This window comes from Penaeus vannamei, chromosome 10 (assembly GCF_042767895.1).
Source record: "Penaeus vannamei isolate JL-2024 chromosome 10, ASM4276789v1, whole genome shotgun sequence".
Classification (NCBI taxonomy): Eukaryota; Metazoa; Arthropoda; class Malacostraca; order Decapoda; family Penaeidae; genus Penaeus; species Penaeus vannamei.
This window is the reverse complement of record NC_091558.1, coordinates 41,936,668-41,938,527: the sequence shown is the minus strand read 5'-3', so window position 1 is coordinate 41,938,527 and position 1,860 is coordinate 41,936,668. Positions and strand designations below refer to the sequence as shown.

Below are 1,860 nucleotides of genomic sequence, written 5' to 3'. Positions count from 1 at the left end.
TCATGGTTTTAACATTTTGATCCTTTTACATTCCTCTTTTTTTCTTCTTTACTTGATTTTACTTTATCTGTACTTTCTTATACTTTTTATTTAATGCACCACAGTTGCAACACTCAAAAGCTATGGCAGTTTCACTATACATTTTATCGATATCCCATGATTCACTATGTAACTGGACTTGATAATAACAAAATTAATAACTATTTCAATTGCCAATAATCAGAGTTCTTAATAAGCAAAAAAAAAAAAAAAAAAAAAAAAAAAAAAAAAAAGACAGACAAGGAAGCGTTGCCATATTTGGTTAATATGCTCAAGGTATGAATTTCAATCACTAGATGGCTCTGGCGGCCAAGAAACGACAACATCGGCCCACTTCCGTGATTTTCTCAAAAATAATCTTTGTTCTGCACTTGCTCTATATTTCGTTGAAACTGTCTTTGTTTATTTTCCTTTTTTATTTTCTTTCGCGGAATATTTTCTCGACTCTAATCTGAATTTTTATGTCGTCAAAAATGTCATTCCTGACAGCTAATGCCACGCCCTGTCATTCAGCCTAATCCCATATAATTTAAACTTCCATCAAAATATATTTCAACTGCAGTAGAATGATTAACAAACTGGAAAATTACCTTGCAAGGAATAGCTTGGGTGGTGCAAATCTTGTGCAAAATAAGAACTGAGAGCTGTGAGGAAGAACAGGTCAAGAACTAACAGTAATTAACATTTTGAAGAGATTATGCAGGTGTTGCAAAATTAATATGCCGCTAATGAACTTCGATGTTGATGCTGCAGATTTTTTTTTCAGTAAATATATGCAAAATTTATGGCCATATATTTTTTTCAGGAAATACATGCAAAATTTATGGCCATATATTTTTTTCAGGAAATACATGCAAAATTTATGGCCATATATCTTTAACGAGCCATCACTGTCCGTGTAAAATAAATTTGCGATCACTATTCCATATATATTTTTTCTTCAGTATTTCATTTTTCAAATTCTCAACGATTCATACATACATACGTACCTCATCATCACAATTATAGTGATATCTGCTACTAACTACACCAAGAATCATTATATGATTAATTATGGCTATTACTAATAACTGTTATTAATATTATAACTTCCGTCACTACTTGTGTCATATCAAAAAAACTTTAATGAAAATAATTCCTTGATAACATTCTTTTCATTGTCGTTTCACCACGATTATTATTCTAAATGTTATATTATTTAAGAAATGTCATTATTTCATGTCTCCTAAAATTCAAAACAAATATGAATTTAAGTCTTATGTATTCCGCAGTTCATTGCTATTGAAAACCATATTAATAATCTCATAAACTTATTCTTTCGGGTTTAGGTCTATTTAACACCTACGTATCTAACACACACTAACATCAAAATCATGATATCCATCTTTAGAAAATATAAACGTCAACATTTCCAATACCCTTCAACACCTGTCACATTCAATCCATTTTCTTACATTCACAGTAAAAAAAAAGTCCTATAGTTAACTTTTCAACGAAGAGGACCGCGTGTGTTCGGGATCACGGCCGGATGTGCACTGATTTCAGCGCTCGTGATTTGCCATAATTTCAGAAATATGAAATCAAATCCACGATTACGTCACGTCACTTACCCGATAGACAACGACGTTCCACTAACGACGTCGTGTTCGGCCACTGCGTCGGATTTTTAAGCGTCGGATTTTGAGGTTGAAGCAAACCGAAGCCAGGGCCAGAGACACGTAAATTATAGATAATTGGAACTCATGAAATCACACGTCATTTAAATCCCCTTACCGTCTATAAATTCACATAAAAAATATATATACGAATGCATTTTTTATC

General features: G+C 32.3%; 1 protein-coding gene across 1 annotated transcript in view; it reads right to left on the bottom strand.

Annotated features, from left to right (window-relative positions):
* LOC113802096 (uncharacterized) overlaps window positions 1–1,576 on the bottom strand; it is a 17,119-nt gene extending 15,543 nt beyond the window's left edge. Inside the window, exon 1 of the mRNA XM_070126688.1 lies at window positions 1,494–1,576. The gene's annotated coding sequence lies outside the window, so the exon portion shown is untranslated. The remainder of the gene's footprint in view (window positions 1–1,493) is intronic.
* Between the last annotated feature and the right edge of the window lie 284 nt (window positions 1,577–1,860).